Below are 17,974 nucleotides of genomic sequence, written 5' to 3' on the forward strand. Positions count from 1 at the left end.
CATTCTAAATCTTATTTGCATATTGAGATGGCTAGTTCATCATATAGAAAAATGGAGGTGGAGAAATTTAACAGCAGTAATTTTGAGTTGTGAAAACTCAAGATGGAAGACTTGCTTGAAGATCGTGAACTATGGGAGGCGACTTCACTTAATGTGAGACCCACAATGATTTCTCAAGGATCAAAAAGCTAAGGTTATCATTAGACTTTGTCAAGCTGATTCAGTTCTCCTGATTTTTATTGATGAGAAGATCGCAAATAGTTTGTGGACATGGCTTGGGTCTATGTATCAAGCCAAATCTCTAGTGAACAAGTTTTTCTTGAGGAAAAAATTATATTCTGTAAGAATAGAGGAAGGAGGATCTATTATAAATCATCTAAATTATTTTAATTTACCAAGTGCATAGTTGACATCATCTGGTATCAAGATAGAGGAGGATCGATGTATGATCCTATTATGTTCTTTGTTGGATTCATGGGACCATATTGTGATGGCTCTTGGAAGTACTTTAGTTACTTCCAGAATAGATGATTTGGGGTCTTCATTATTATCTAAGGAGATGCAAAGAAAGTCTTTAGATTTAGTTAAGGAAGCTCTTGATGTTTGCAGGAGATCCAATGAAAAAGGGAAGCAAACTGAACACAAGTTTGAAAAGGGTAGATCCAAATCTCATGGAAAATCAAAGACTTCTGGAAAGTCCAAGGGAAAATGATGGAACTATGATAAGATTGGGTACTTTCGTAAAGACTATAAAGAGCCAAAGAAGAAGAAGAAGGCCTTAGATTCAGGCTCAGAAAAATCTCAAGAAGATGGTGATACTTTCATTGCAACCTTGGCAATACATGTATCTGATGATGTGTGGTTGATAGACTCAAGTGTATTTTTCCACATGACCTCTCATTGAAGTTGGTTCTCAAAATTTGATGTTTCCAATGGTGGAAAGGTGTACTTTGGTGATGATTCTCACCTAAAGATAGTTGGATGAGGATAGATCACTATCAAATTCCCTAATGGATGAGTAAAGGGAGTCAATGGGGTAATGCACATCCCTAGTTTGGCATGAAACCTATTATCTATAAGTATATTGAATGATGTAGGTGTGCAAGTTGTTTTTTCTAAAGATGGATGTAAGGTGATGAGAGGAGCTATGTAGCTTGCTAAGGGTACTAGGAGAGGTACTCTGTTTTAGCTTGATGCATGCATTTCTCAGTGCAATAGTTCTTCTATTTCATAGAAGAGAGCAGCTATCACTTCATTCCCACCATCATAACAAGCATTAAAGAAGACTATGGTTATTGGTTCCAATGGTAGTGCAACATGTGAACCTAAGGGCACAAACACATTGAAAGGAAAGCTTCTTACAAAAAAGACAATGTTGTGGCATATGAGATTTAGCCACATTGGTGATAAGATTCTCAGAACCCTAAAAAATAAAAACCTCGTTGAGGGGTTAAAGGATTGTAATCTCGAGTTTGACTTCTGTGAATATTGTGTCTATGGTAAAAAGAATCATGTTCAATTTTACTCTTTTTCTCACAAATCTTCTGATGTTTTGGATCTTAATCATTTTGATGTATTTGGTCCTATAAAAGTTCCTTTAATCTCCAAGTTTGTATTTTTTGTATCTTTCATAGATGATTATAGTAGAAGGACATGGATTTATTTCCTAAAAAGTAAGAGACAAGTCTTTAGTTGGTTCAAGAAATTTAAAGCTCTTGTAGAGAATCATACTAGTAAGAAGATTAAGCGTGTGAGAACCAACAATGGTGGTGAGTTTTGCTCATTAGAGTTTGAACAGTTCTATAAAGAATGAGGTATGGAGAGGCATAAGACAACTCCTACCCCATAGTAAAATAGAGTTGCAAAAAGAATGAATAGGAAACTACTGGAGAAGGTTAGGAGTATGCTTAGTGGAGTTGGTCTTGAACAACGGTTTTGGGTTGAAGCTGTGGCAACTGCTTGCTATCTGGTTAATAGATTTACATCCATTCTTGTTGGTAAGACACCCATGGAGATGTATTCTGGTAAGAAGCCTTCAATTAGACATCTTCATATTTTAGGTTGTGAAGCTTATGTAGATGTTCCAAAGGAGAAAAGATTTAAGTTGGAAAACAAAGCTATCAAATGTATTTTCATTGGATACAATGTTGGTGTGGAAGGATAAAAGCTTTGGGACCCTGTGACTAGTAAGGTGTTGTATAGAAAAAAATCTATTTATAGAGAGCTAACATCTTCTCCTATTGTGCTATAACCATGTGAAAAATAAATGAGGGAAGATATCATTCAGTTACCTCCTACCACTAAGAAGACTGAATAGAAAGACCATGTTTGATCTAATGATGAGGAGAGCACTAGTAGCTCTAATAGTTTAGAAGAAGAGGAAGAACAACCTCAACCTTAGCCCTTGAGGAGATCCATGAGAGTAAGAAAGCAACCAAAAATTTTTGGTTATTCTATGTTAGATTCTAGTTGTGCTTTTGCTTTGATTACTAACACTAATGAGCCTATATCTATGAAAGAGGCTTTGGATATAGGAGATGCAAGTTCCTAGATTGAGGCCATGGATGATGAGATGGCTTCATTGGATAAAAATAAAACTTGGGACCGTGTAACTTTGCCTAAAGAATGGAAACTTGTTGGTAGAAAATGGGTGTTCAAGAAGAAATTATGTGTAGATGGCAATGTTGAAAGGTACAAAGCTAGATTGGTTGCAAAGGGGTACTCATAGGTAGAGGGAATAGAAAAATGGTGAAATATTCTCTCCTATTGAAAAGTTGAAATCTATTAGATTTCCTTTATCTCTTGTTGCATCATATGATTCAGAGATAGAATAGATGGATGTAAAGACAACTTACCTTCATGGTGATTTGGAAGAAGAGATTTATATGCCACAGTGTGAGCACTACATTGTTAAACATAAAGAATCTTTGGATTATAGATTAAAGAAGTCTTTTTATGGTTTGAAACAATCTCCTAGGATGTGGTACCTTAAGTTTGATGCCTTTGTGTTGTCAACTGGATTTGTAAGATCAAACTTAGATCATTGTGTTTATTTCAGAGTTAAAAATTATCACCTTCTTATTGTTGCATTATATGTTGATGATATGTTGTTTTTTGGGAAGGGTAAGGATATGATTTCTAATTTTAAATCTCAATTCTCAATGCAATTTGAAAAGAAAAATCTTGAGGTAGCTAGGTACATCTTGCCCATATGGAAATTAGTAGAGATGGGTCTAATAGAAAACTTTGGTTGAGTCAAAGTAAGTATGTGAAGTCTATCTTGGACAGGTTCAGCATGGAAGATTGTAGACCACTGTGTGTTCCTATTTCTATGGGAATAGAGTTATCTGTAGATGATTGTCCAAAATATCCTAGTGAGTTGGAGGACATGAGTAGAGTACCTTATGCTAGTGCAGTTGGAAGTCTTATGTATGCTATAGTCCATATTAGACCAGACATTACCAAAGTAGTCAGAGTGAGCCATTTTATGGCTAATCCTAGATAGGTACATTGGGATACAGTTAAGTGAGTATTCAGATATTTGAGGGGTACATCAAATTACTCCATTTGTTATCATGGTAACTCTTCTAGAGCTTTGCATTCAGTTTGTATTCATGGGTTTTTGGATTCAAATTGGGAAGGTGATATTGACAGCACAAGACCCACTAGTGCTTATGTGTTCACTATGTTTGGTGGTGCCATTAGTTGGATGAGTAAGCGACAACCTATGGTTTCTTTGTCCAATATAGAAGTTGAGTACATGGCTGCTACTCATGCTTGTAAGGAAGCCATTTGGCTTAGGATATTGTGTTTTAATGTTGTTGTTGATGCAGGATAGATTACTATTTGGTGTGACAATCAGAGTGCTATTTTCCTTGCAAAGAATCCAACTTTCCATGCCAAAATGAAGCACATTGATGTGCAGTTTCACTTTGTGAGAGATATGGTGCAAGATGGAAAAGTAAATTTGGAAAAGGTAGATACTACAAAGAATGTTGTAGATGCATTGATGAAACTAGTGGACATAGAGAAGTTCATATGGTGTTCAGAGTCTATGGGCCTTTCAACCTATAGCAATTAGTTCTTGTTATGTTCTTGTTGGTCTTACAAGGTGGTCAACAAGGGGGAGAATGTTAGGAATAAGGTTTCTCAATCCTAGATAATTCCTATTCTTATTATTTGTTTTGTAAATGTTTCTTTTGTAAATAATATAATTAAGTGTTAGTGTACATGTCTAGTTGGCATATTGATGTGTCACTCTACTTACATGTGTTGGCATCTTAAATTGTGTGTAAGGAGTTCATGACTGAAATAGTTATGATGAATTTCTATGATGTGTAAGAGCTATCTTTGAAAGATATGATGATGGGTGAAGATGTGAAGACATGTGGCAATTGATCATTGAGTATGGTACACTCAAGTCTCCATCTAGCATGTGGGGTTTGTTGAGATAATGGGTGTTGCACACATTGCATAATAATCTTATTTTATTATTTTATTTTTATTATGTAATGTTGTACCTAGATGGACGTGCAACATGTAAAGATTCCTATGGAATATTCTTGATGAGTTGTATTGTAACATTGTGATAATATTTGATGTAATTATTTAATATTGGGGAAAAGAATTAAATGCCCAATATTAAATGTGGGGTCAGTGGGTTAGGTAGCACATGGTTTTAGCACATGGTTTATGTAATACCACTTGGTGATTTTGTGGGACTTGCTACTATATAAGTAGCCACAAGGGTAGTTGGTGTATAAAGAGTGAGAGAAAGAGTGACAAGGAGAAGAAAAAAGGCAAGAGTCGAGCGGGACAAGGCTTGACAGGTTAGCCAAGGGAGCATTTGTGAAGGTTGAAAGCATGGCATGGGATGTGTGGATTCATACTTGTTCACATAGTTTGCTCAATTGTGGCTTTGGCCATGAAGACTTCCATGGTTGTATGGAAATGGTATTTTTGCTGAATAATACATGATGATGGATGCTTTTGGAGGTTGGGTTTTTTCCCTCAATGAGGGTTTCCCAGGGTATATCTTGTGTCACAATTTTGTGGGTATGTTGTCTATTCTCTTGCATGTGGATTTTAATTCCGTGTTTATTTTAGATCTATTATGGGTTATGTGGAAACGGTTATATTCTTTGTTGCCAAGTTTCCTTACAGGGTTTAGGGTATTGGCCTAAAAAAAATTTGGGTTCCAACTTTTTTGAAGAATGGTAACCCTAATACGGTTCTTCTTTGGGAGTTGTCCTAAAATGAAAAGCACATCATATAAGTGGCTTTAGGGTGGTAGATAGGTGAGTCTGAGAGTGTATTATTGGTAGTATTTTGTTGCTATTGGATTAGTCTTCTGTTTCCATAAAGAAATGCATTGCAAGTGTATTGTAACCATTGTGTTGAAGATAATACATTGTGAGGGTTTTCAAGGGGTGGGGTTGTTTTACTGAAAGGTTTTTCTCCACTAGCATATCTTTGTATTTATGTGTTTTCTTTCTCTATCTATTTTTTGTATTCACTATTGAATATAATATTATTGTTTACATAATATCAAATCTGAAATTGTAAGGATTTGATAAGAATTTGCATAACACTTTCCTTAAGGGATTAGTGTAGGAAGTTGTTTCCACACTTGAGTTTCCTTTTTCAATCATGAAATTTACATACTTTTAATAACAAAATTATGACTACTAAAAGATGAATTTGGATTGAATGAAGCTTAATAATTACCATCCAAGTAGATGGGAATCCCATTCTTTTATGCTTGCAACCAATAAAGAGTATTGGAAATCAATGTAAGGTAAAAGTACTATATAAATAGAGTTATGAAAAGAAATAGGGTTTTCCTTATCTATTTGATTGATAGTGCACAAATCTATATTGCAATCATACCCAGATACATATTTTCATCCATGGAGCTTCCTAAAAGCATTATGTTAGATAATAACAACAGAAAGACCAATTCTAAGGAAAGAATTGAACAAAGAGAAAAGAATCTCATTTATATCCTAGAAATTTGTAACCCAAGAAAGAGCACAAGGAGAAGCTAACATTAAAGACCTTGAGTAACAAAATTTATCATTAGAAGCCAAAACATTCTACTATAGTTACAAAACCTTAAACACTCCATCTAGAATGAAAGTCTAAATATAATTATTTCTATTCACATGAATTGTAAATGGTAACCTAGGAAAGAGCACATGGAGAAGCTAACCTTAAAGATCCTAAGTTATAAAATTTATCATTAGAAGCCAAAACATTGTACTGTATTTAGAAAGCCTAAAACACTCCATCTAGAATAAAATTTAAAGCTATAATTATTTGTATTCACATGAATTATAAATGGTATTTACAATTTCTAATTGGTTGTGTAGGTTAGAGGTTTAAAATTATATAATTAAGAGAATTTTTTTTATAGGAAAACATACTAGCTCAAAAATTGTAAATGAAAATGAGTCTCATTTTTCAAGAAGATTATGCAAAAAATATACATCACTCAATTTCATTTTTAAAGCTAATAATATAATGCCATGTTTGGGATAAAGGATTGGACAAAGAGTACAAGACTACTTAAATATAACAATAATTAATAGAAACCCATGAATTGTGAAAGAAAATAGAAATAATAAATGCTAACACTATATTAACTAATTAATTGGAAAAAAGGAAAATTTTGAGTTCTCATAAGGATAATGAACTCATATCATGTTCTAAAAAATTAAGGAATTATTTAACCAACCTGGTTATGAGGTTCCAATGGATTTCATCTCAAATAAATAATTTCCAACCAAAATGTGATGGGGAGCATAGGTGATCCCTAAATCATGACAATTTGCATAGATAACCTTGGATAAAGTAATTCTAACTAAGGACTAATAGAAGGGGGGGAAAAAAGACCTTTCTCCCAAATTAATGCCTACTATTTAAATAAGAAGAAGAAAGTTTAGAGTACACCATTCAATTATGGAAAAAAACTATGAATACAATGACCAATGCAAAATTAGGTGATATCAAATCTTCAAAGAATAGAATCGTTAGAAAAAAAGGTGAGTTGTGGTAATTTATGAACATGCATTACATATTAAGAGGAGGAGGCATGAATTAACTTTGAAATATAACCCTTATAAATTCAACCATAAATAGAGTCTAGTACACAACTTATTGAGTAAAAATTAATTAATTAATTAACACAAGAATGCCAAGACTTTTATATGTGGAAAACCCAAATAATAAAAAACCAAAGTGAGAACTTTCCCATAAGTAAATTTCACTTGTGTATCTAGTTTGATTACAAACATAGAAGGATCTCACCAGTCTGGACTTGCGCTTAGATAATCACTACAAATAAAATATTGAACATTGATAGGATATCACTAAGTTTGAAACATGTGAAAAAGGCTCGACAAAAAATTAGAAAGTTACGTAGTAAATAACTCTTTCACCCAAGACTCCCTAGTCTAGGGACAAATTACATTCAAATTCCTCTCAAATGACAAGAAAAAACTCTCTTAATAATGAAACTAATATGCACAACTCTATCATAATGTCTTTTCATTTACCTCTCTATAAAATAAAGGTGTATTTATGCTCTTTGAAAGATCTACTTTTTGAAATAATGTTCGATTAGTAAGTAATACTTCTTGACCAAAATTTGATAAACTCAAATGAAGTACTAGTGGACAATATTTAAATCCTATGACATAGGATGATTACAGCAACTTAAAAAAAATCCTTCCAAGAGATCCAAGAATCATTTTGTAACTAATTACTAAGGCTTGGATTTATTTCATTTCAAAAATAACCTATAGAAATAGTTTATTACACATTGTGTTCCTTAAGAGGTTTTATCAATACAAAAATGAATATTTAACAAAATCAAACCAAGCCAACCAGGAAAAAAGGTGAGGTGAGAGGATAAAACTCTCTTTTTATAGTTCTTTCTATCTCTTATGAGATTAATAACACATTTTATAAGTGATGTATTTTTCTTAAAATTTCTTACTAAAAATGAGTAATTACCCATCCTTACACAAAGATAAGTATAGCATATGTGAAAAATAAGGGATTCCCTTTTACCAATAACCATCAATGCCTTCAAAGATTCTTCTTTTACTCTCATTGAAAGCTCTCTCCTATCAATATCTTGTCTTTTAATTATTTTTATCTTTAGTGGATTTTTAAGGATTACATTTTGACTTTTTTAACTTAATACATATAAAGGATGTAATCATGTGCATGGTTGACTAATATTGTATGTGTATAAATGAGAGAAAAAAATTCCCCTCCCTTGTAAGATAATTCTATTTTTCATTAATGAAAATAAATTTATTCATTTTGAATAAATTATATAGTTTCATTAGCCCACCTTAGAAATTCAAAATGTAAACTTATGAAATTGTGAACAATAATAACAAGACACACATATGTATTGTTTTAAAGCATAGATGCACAAGTAATGCTAGTTTTCTTATGCCTAGAAAATTCCTAGGATTTGTCAATATTTCTCTATAATGTTAATCATGTAACTATTATTTTCATTGTGTTTCATGAGATAGATTAATGGATTTGATTTTTTAATCTTGTGTTTAGTTTTGTCATATGGTGTTGATTTCTATATCACATTTTGAATTCCTAATAGTTTTGACAAATAACTTAATTAATTTCTATGTTTATAGCTTTAATTCATTGTCACCAACAATTTATGTGACTATTTTTCATTTTTAAATTTGAGTTTTCCCTAGGTGGTAGTGCATGATTGTCTTGCTTCTTCCCCTCCAATCACTAATCCACTAGAGGTTGTTGTGATTTCTTCCCATAAGGGGGTCTTTATGGAATCACCTAATGTGGTTTGTGATGAGGCTAGTCTAACTTAGGTTTCTTGTACTTCTAATTTGGTTGTAGCTTCTTTTCCTTATAACTATTTAGCTTGTGATAGGAATGGTGGTACATGATGGTTTTTGTTTCTTTGGCAATTGTTTTCTCTATCCCTTTCAATTCTTTTGTCCGTAGATTAAGTCATTTGTTCTTCTCTCTAAGCGTCTAGGGACTTCTTCGTTAGACTTAAATTTGTCGTATGATACAAAAACAAAGGTGAAAGGGGTGGATTACAATGGGAGAAAAAAAAATCTATGCGTTCACCCATTTTTTATATGACTCTTTCCATATTGTAAATTTTCTTTTTTATTGGAACATCCTGGGATTTCACAATTTCTCCATTTTCTCTAGTCCTAATCTTCACTTCTTTCTTTTAGTGGGCTACTTTAAGTGCATCATTATTGGTGAGAAATTGAATCCTTAACTTTAAGAAATTAAGTTACATAAGCGAACAACAAGAACAAAAATTTAAAAAAATTGATAGCATTTAATATCTTAGTTAAATGCTCAAAATTAGCTATAGTCACTACTAAATATCTCCCCCTTATGTAAAATTTTATTTTCATGAAATATAAAACACATTTTAAAAAATTAGAGAAACTAAGTACTAAAAAACCAATCTAAGAGACTATTTTATTATACATGGAATTGTTACGATGGCCTCTATAAATATAGAAATTGTTGGTATATGCATGGCAAGGAGAGAATTAGGAACATGCATCTCCTATAAATACACTACACCACCACAATAGCTATATGAAAAAAACTATTGACCTTCAACTTTTCCTCATGTCTTCCTTTTCTTCGATATACTAGATGCAATGTGTGAAGAAGACAATTGAAAAAAAGGATCCACATACTATCCAGACTCAAAGTTGAAAGGGAAATTGAGCTTAGCCCTTGAACCACATAATTCAAGAGCCTTTCAATCATATGCCACTATAGCTACTTCGAGTGTGTCATAACTACCAAGCCAAATATAGAGCCCTTCTTATTAGGGTTTCTAATCTTAACAGCATATTTACGATGAGCCTTAACAAACCTCACTCCCCTATAATTTTTTTGATCTCCCTCTTTATTCTTATTTTTGTTTTTGGTTCCCTCTGAAAAAAAATTTAGCCCACTTTCTTTGAAAGATTCATGTTGTTCGTATTCATTCATATCATTATACTCTTCAACCAGAAAATACTAATCAATTGCATTCAACATTCCTTTTTCCTCCTATGTTTGATATTTTTTGGTATCTATTTATAGATTTGCAATAGATATTGGTTTGAAGTATTTTTTGACAAAACTTAGCATAGAAAGATATAAGAAATTTTTGGTTTTATATTATAAAATGTTATTGTAAAATAATTGTAATGTTGCATAATAGACATGTAAACTAATTGAAACCAAAAAATAATTAGCATAGACAGCCAGCAATTACAGACAACAACACTACTAGCAATGGAGAACTGTCAACAATCCTATCTAACTCCAAAGAGAACATCTTATTCTACATCGAATGCTACTTGTTATGTTCTTTGAGTTTTTCTAGGAAGGAATTTTTCTTCAATTATGTGGAAGAGATGATACCTCAACCTCCATCTTCTCTTTTTGCCCTAGTTGGGTACTTTGATGTATCTTTTTCTCCCTTCTTTTGTTAGTCTCAACTAGTACTAAGAGCGGGGATGAATTGGTACAAACAATCAAACTAGTTATCCTCTTTATTGTTCCAACCAAACCAAGTAACAACCACCTAACTGTTAAAAAAATGATACTTATGAAGTGAAATAAAAGCATGCAAACTCACACAAAAAAAAATTCATCAAGTGACACATACATTTATACATGGAAACCCTCAATCGGAGAGTGAAAACCATGGTGGAAGTAATATACTCACTATCCTTTATAATGATGTAAATGGCTGACCAACTCAGAGCTACAACTATTTCTTCTAGAAACATGTCCTAGTAGGAATGTAGATAACTTGTTAGGGTTACATGAGCTTGTGAAAGCTACTTGGGTAGAGGATTTACAAATATCCTTGTGATAGACACCTTTTTAGAGGATTTACAAAATCTTACTAATGAAGCTTGCCATGTTAATCTCTATAACTAGATGCAATAGTAAGAAATCAATCTAATGTATGTGATCTAAATATAGAATTATCTTTCCTTGTAGATCTTTGTTGTCTATCCTTGAAGATGCTCTGATCTCCGTGCGTACTTCGTGAGTACTATAGTCTCACCTCTTCCCTTGGTTGTTTGAAATAGCCTAATGAATTATCACTCCTCTTTGAAGTTTCCTCCCTTGCTAGTTCACTTTGAACAACTCTCTGCTCTTACTCTTCTAGTTATGGTAATGGTTCCCACTTTTTGGCCAAGTTTGACACCGTAAAGAATTTGATGATGATGTAAACTAGTAGTTTTTAGCATTTTCTATCTAGTTTCTAATAATATTCTTTAGTTTTTTTAATAATCTCATTTGAAGTCCTTTTTGTTTATCTCCTCTAAGAAGTGCTTTATATGAAAATTGATATTTTCAAAAAGTGATTGGTGTTTTGATCAATATAACTCTTTTTAAAAGTAGGATAATTACAAAATTGCTTTTGGGACAGAATACTAACATCAATAACTAGCAATATTTTTGGTTTTGTTCATTTTTATCAAAAATTATTTGTTTTATTTAGTGTCAAAGTGACAATAACGATAATTTAGACATAGGTTGTTTTTGGTCAATATAACTTGATTTGTATATATCAAAATGCATTTTTTCTTGACTTGCTAGAAAGCTAATACACATAGCTTTGATGATCATATTTTTTATTAAAAAAATTATTCTTTCATTTTATATTTTTCCCAAGGCTTCAAATAGAGGTTTCTAAAATGATAAACAAACCTATATTGATAAAATATAAAATAAAACATCACAATAAACACAATATATGCTAGAAATATATTTATTGTAAAGCTTATTAAAAGGAGAACACATTTCTAAACTTAGTTTTAGAGTTTAAACTTATTTGGCCCTTGTTTGAACTGTCAATAGAACAAAATTGCCAGAAATTGATCATAATCTGAAAACTTTCCATTTTTGGAGGCTTTGCATGAAGCAGACTTCATTCTAAGCCCATTTTTGTGTCTTTGAGTGAAGACACTTTGCAAAAAGTACCTTAGGTAGTTTACCACTTTGTAAGGGGGGGCTTCAAAAAAATCCCCTTGGGCTATTTCATGGTAGCCAAAAAAGGCCACGTGGGATGGCTAGGGGGATTCATTCGAAGCCCCTTGGCCAACCCTCCATGGCCAAAGTGCTTCAACCACCTAGGGGCTTCATTCAAAGCCCTTTAGGCCACTTATGGGCCTTGTTTGAAGCCTTTTAGGAACATGTTTAGGGCCAAGGGGCTTTGATCGAAGCCCTTAGCACCAATTTTGGGTGCTAAGGGCTTCGTTTGAAACCCCTAGTCGGTCCAAATTAGTCCTATAGGCTTCATTTGAAGCCCCTAGTCAATCAAAAATAAAATATTTGTAATTATTTTGTTTGGTATAAATAACAATTGTAGGCTCATATTTTAATCAATACACATAAATGTTAGAAGGAATCCGTTGTTTTGAAGAAAAAAGAAGAAGGCTCAAGACAATTTGAAATATTTTGTCAGCTTTTTGTAGACCAACTTGACAATTCAAAATATTTTGAAAATCAAAGATGGGACAATAACAAGGAAGACAAAGTGAATCTTCAAGAAATAGATCAATTGATGCAAAACAGAGAAATTGTGTGAAAACTTTAGCGAATTATCACAAAAGAAGGGAAGGTATGTATATGTGTAAATGAATATTGATGTGTATATTTCCAATTTTATAATTAATTTTCAAAATTTATTTATCTATATGCATGTAGGTCTTAAAAAACATTCACAAGATGAGCAAACATGAAAATCCATGACATAATGATCTGGGACATGATAATTTAAGACATGAACAAATGGAACTTGGAGAAGGGTCAGGATTAGTTTCTCAAATTGGTATGGATGAACACATAAGACTAGCCGTAAGTGTAAAGAAAAATATCAGTCATAGAAGTTTAGATCATTTACTTACAATGGATGTGGATAAATTAAAAAAACTTGCTAGTATTAAATCATTAAGTCTTTCCAAAAAAGGGGTATCAATAAGATGGTAAAGAATATAGCAATTCAATTTGATGTCTTGGAAACACTTGAAGAAAATCAAGTACTTGCTTGTGTTCTTTTACAGAAAAAATTGGAAGAGTTATTAAAATTGTTAGGTGTAGACACAACATCAAAAAAGAGAAAATTTTCTAACATGCAAAGTGATATTGTTGAAAATGTTAAGAAAAGTTTGAGCTCTATAGGGATGAAAACTCAAAGTAAAGATAAGCACACTATAACAAGAGTTATGTTGCAATCTTTTCTTAGTAGTAGTGTACCAAAAACTAGAGAAATATCTTCAATTTCCTCACATATTGGTTTACATAGAAAAACCATATCAAAATATATTAACATAAGAATGATTTCTGATGATAACACTTTGGAAGGAAATTGGGAAATTATGTGTAGAGCTCCTCATTGTGATATGATTGATGATAGAATAAAAAATTTGGTAATATCAATTTGGAATGATAATACTCATCCTTCATCAGATACTAGAGATGTTCTTAGACATAGGGCTAGACCTTACCTTTATGAACATCATAAAAAACATTGGTTGGACATAACACAATATGAAATGTACATCCCATATTGTAGTTCAAATCCAGATATAAAGATTGGGCAGACATTATTTGAAAGTTTGAAGCCATATTATGTTAGGAGAAAAAAAGTGTTTGAAACTTGTTGTCATTATCATACTGAATTTGATCTTCACGGTCAAGTTTTTCATAAATGTATAGAAGAAGCTTTTTGATTTGAAAATGCCCCACCTAGTAGACAAAGTGAGTTCATCTCATCTATTTTATGTGACAAAATAGATGATCCTATTGGTCAAATCAATTGCATTAGAGGACTATGTGACACGTGTTCTAATTTGGCTTTTTTTTCTTTGAATAATGAACATATTGATGTCACAAAAATGATAACTTGCAAGGCTTACAAGCATGTAATGAATCAAACTAAATCTAGGAAAGAATCAAAAATATTAGAATATGTTGAACAGGAGATGACTGTGGGAACATTTATGGACAAATTTAAAATTTTGATACAACCATATATTCGTCATGCATATTTTGCAAAGTGGGAAGCACAACAATTTCAAACACTTAGAGATAACTTCCCACCTAGAAACATTTTATCAATTGTTGACTTTGCAGAAAACTATTCCTTTGTTCATCAAAAGGCTATTCAATCATACTACTATTTTTTAGATTAGGTTACTATTATGGTACAACTGTGCTATTTTCATGCATAGTTATATTTGGATGGTATTCAAAGCACAAGCATGAGTCATCAAAAAAGAATATTAGTTCTACATAAGTGATGATAAAGAACATGATATTCATTTTTGTAGAACATCATTTCAAGAAAGTTTTTGCATATATCAAAGAAAGAGGCATAAGTATCGATAAAGATTATGTTTGGTCATATGGGTGTGCTGCACAATTCAAATCATCTCAACCATTTTATGCACTTTATCGATATCATTGTGATGAAAGCATACCACATGTATGGACTTTCTTTTAAAGTGGACATGGAAAAGGTAAATGTGATGGTGTTGGAGCTTTTATGAAATGTGCTCTATGAAAGTATCAAATGAATTATAAGGGATTTCATATATAAATAATGCTCACGACATTGTTTAATGGTGCAAGACACATTTTGCATCAAATGAGGTTGGTGCATCATCAAGAGTGAGTCAAATAGTACCATGCAAAGTCTTTTGGGAGATATCAAGTAAATATACATGTGTGTGTGTGTGTGTGTGTGTGTGTGTGTGTGTGTGTGTGTGTGTGTGTGTGTGTGTGTGTGTGTGTGTGTGTGTGTGTGTGTATTTTCACTTAAATCTAATTTAAGTTATGCACACATGGCACATGCATGAATATACATTTTTGTCTCTACTTTTTTTTTTGTACATATATTTTAAATATGTGTCTTTAGGTGTGGATAGAAAAACTATGCATGGTTGCAAGAGGATAGAAAAAGAATGATCTTTACATTTTTTTATGAGTACTAATCATCACAATTGGACATTGTACATGAGAGACTATTCATATTTTTTTTGTTATTGCATTGCTGAGAATTACAATGAGTGCATCAGTCAAGATCGTGGATATGTAGATCTATGTACTTTGGTGCCACTTTTTGTTACTGATACAGACAATCGAGATGAGGATGAAAACTTTAATGACATTCCTTTGATTTCTACTAATTATAACCATATATCTAGACTAGTTTGAATTGGCAAGTGAAATTTTAAAAATAATAAATTTATATATAAATATATTAAAGTCCCAAGAAATTTTAGAGCTCACAATACACACACCCATACACACACGCGCGCGCACACACACACACACAAACGCGCACACACAAAGACACACACACACACACACACACACACACACACACACACACACACACACACACACACACACACACACACACATGATAGTTAAGTTGTGTGTACAGGCAAAGTCATATCCAAAGGTCATAAACTAGAAACATATATTCAATTATAGAATAAATTTCAAACCAATCATGTGTTTAATAAAAAATGAATCATAAACACATGTATGTATGTGGAAAAATCAATATGTACATGTGTGTGTGTGTGTGTGTGTGTGTGTGTGTCAAATTATAAATGTTATATGTCTCAATCAGATCAATGATAAAGTAAACATATCCATGTGTCCTAAACTAGAGAGTCATCCAGATGCATAGGAACAGAGTGACCCTCTGATTGAGAATCATGAGGATCATGTGTCTGTGGAGTATCAACTAAGCCGTACAAATTCAAATATAACAATGTATTAGACATGTATCTATGGGACCTATATATATGTACACATAGGTTCTAGAATTTCAAATATTTACATGGTATGTATATATTTAAATTTAAATACATTGATACAAGTGCACATTTATCTAGTAAATTTCAAATTAATTTAAATTTCTATGATTAAAAATTACTTGAGCACTAGTGGTTGTCATATCCATAATATTTGTAACCCTACAACTAGTAGGTGTTGCATCAACAACACCTCTCCTCCCACCATGATCAAAGCCCACACTGGAAGAAGCATGCTCTACTACCTATACCTACAAAAATATAAATCATTTGGAAATATGAATACATAATTATAATTTTGTACATAGATATTTTTTATTGTAAAAATGAAACTTAAAAGAGGTGTGTACCTAGATCTAAGGAGCACGGGGGTCATCAATGGCATATACTAAGTTGTCATCAACAAAAACTCCATCTCTAACAGTATCAATCCTCTGAAATGTACATGTACATTTGTTAATTCAAGAATGTTTTTTTCTTTTACTTATCCTTGTAGAAATCCACATATATGTTGTTCTCCTTATGCAAAATCATCATGTAATATTCACATCTTACATCACCATACCTCATGCATCATATAATTATTCTACCAAGACACAACTAGATATTGTTACTTTATGATATTCTACAAATGTAACCAAATTATATAAACCTTCTTTTCTTGTTCATATAACTATTAATTTGTAACGATCTTACGTGTCATTAACTCATAAACACATTATGAATTGAATTGTGAAGTCTAGATTTAAGATTGCAAAAGAAAATATTACTTACTAATTATATTTCCTACACAAAATATAAAATTTTCAAGTTTTTCTTCATATCTATTAAGCAACATAACACTTATTTTACCATAATTTTTCATATCATTACAACCTAATATCTATGGATAGATCTTACTATCATAATTTTTCTTGTTCAAACCAATATCCATTGCATGACCTTTGAATAAATGCCCTTGAATATATAAACATTTATTTTACCATAATTTTTCATATCATTAAAACCTAAAATCTATGAATAGATCTTACTATCATAATTTTTCTTGTTCAAACCAATATCTATTCCATGACCTTTGAATAAATGCCCTTGAATATATAAACACTTATCTTACCATAATTTTTCATATCATTAAAATCTAAAATCTATGGATAGATCTTACTATCATATTTTTTCTTGTTCAAACCAATATCTATTGCATGACCTTTGAATAAATACCCTTGAATATATAAATACTTATTTTACCATAATTTTTCATATCTTTAAAACCTGAAATCTATAAATAGATCTTACCATCATAATTTTTCTAGTTCACACCAATATCTATTGCATGCCCTTGAATGTATAAACCAACCATTGTACTAATTAATTTCGTTAGAAATGTCTAAATTATATAGGTCATATTTATCTTAACATAAAATTAATATGTTAATATCTCTTTCTTTAGATTCCTAATTTTTTTAACATTCATATGTGATGGCAATTTTAGTTATCTAGAATGGAATCATTTGATGGAAATGATGCACACAAGGCTTACCTTCCACTTAGTTTCCTCATTGCTTTCTTGTATGTGGCTTCTTCTCCTTATCCGTTAGCAACACCTCTCCAGTCTAAAATTGGAATGTAGCCCTCCAGTGCTCTTCTTTTATCATAGTTACTAATTTGTCGAAAGAAGATGAAATTTGTTGAATCTGAAACCATAATTTTATTTTAGAAACACACCAATTTGTGTTTGTAATTTTCTACAGAGAATGTATATTATTACTGGCAATAATTTGCTTATAATTTGAATACAGTCGATGAAGAAAATAAAGATCACTTGAATCAAGCTTTACAGGCACAATCACAAAATGCCATCATCGCCGTCGCAAAATACCATTTGTGCACAAATTGTGTTTGGTCACATGTATATAAGCCGCCCTTACATTAGGAAACGGTCCATATTCATTATGTTTGCCTTTTCAAAGGAAGGCGAATTTATATTTAAAAAGTTTAACCAAATTTATGTATTTGAAAAAACAGTGTAATGGTCAAAGTGAGTTCTAGAGTGAAGGTTCTTGTAAATTGGATATTATAATATTATTTTAGTTCATTAATTT

The 17,974-nt window shown here is 31.9% G+C and overlaps 1 long non-coding RNA gene across 1 annotated transcript; it reads right to left on the reverse strand.

Annotated features, from left to right (window-relative positions):
* Positions 1-15,653: 15,653 nt before the first annotated feature.
* Positions 15,654-17,688, reverse strand: LOC149550938 (uncharacterized). The gene is made up of 3 exons (XR_016353269.1): positions 17,413-17,688; positions 16,226-16,309; positions 15,654-16,126 (listed from the first exon to the last, which is right to left on the reverse strand). It is a non-coding gene; the product is annotated as an uncharacterized LOC149550938 (long non-coding RNA).
* Between the last annotated feature and the right edge of the window lie 286 nt (positions 17,689-17,974).

This window comes from Cupressus sempervirens, chromosome 6 (assembly GCF_028749045.1).
Source record: "Cupressus sempervirens isolate cs-2001-9-10 chromosome 6, ASM2874904v1, whole genome shotgun sequence".
NCBI classification, from domain to species: Eukaryota; Viridiplantae; Streptophyta; class Pinopsida; order Cupressales; family Cupressaceae; genus Cupressus; species Cupressus sempervirens.